The following is a 245-nucleotide window of genomic DNA, read 5'->3' on the forward strand; positions in this document are numbered from 1 at the left end:
CGCCCACGCCTTGCATCATGTCTTTCCTTGTGGGGCGAGGGAGGAGAGAGGAATGACCCGGGGTAACCTGTAAAGTGCCCCCACGACGACCGAAATCCTGTCCCTAAGTCCTTCTGACATTTTTGCTCTTCGCTCTCCCATGTCCACTCCACTTTATAAGCCTTGCCTATGTATAGTGTACCGCGCCTACCTGCAAGCCACGCACTCCCTCCCTCCCTCCCTCCCTCCCTCCCTCCTTCCATCCC

This window comes from Nannochloropsis gaditana (genome assembly GCF_000240725.1).
Source record: "Nannochloropsis gaditana CCMP526 unplaced genomic scaffold scaffold433, whole genome shotgun sequence".
NCBI lineage: Eukaryota > Eustigmatophyceae > Eustigmatales > Monodopsidaceae > Microchloropsis > Microchloropsis gaditana.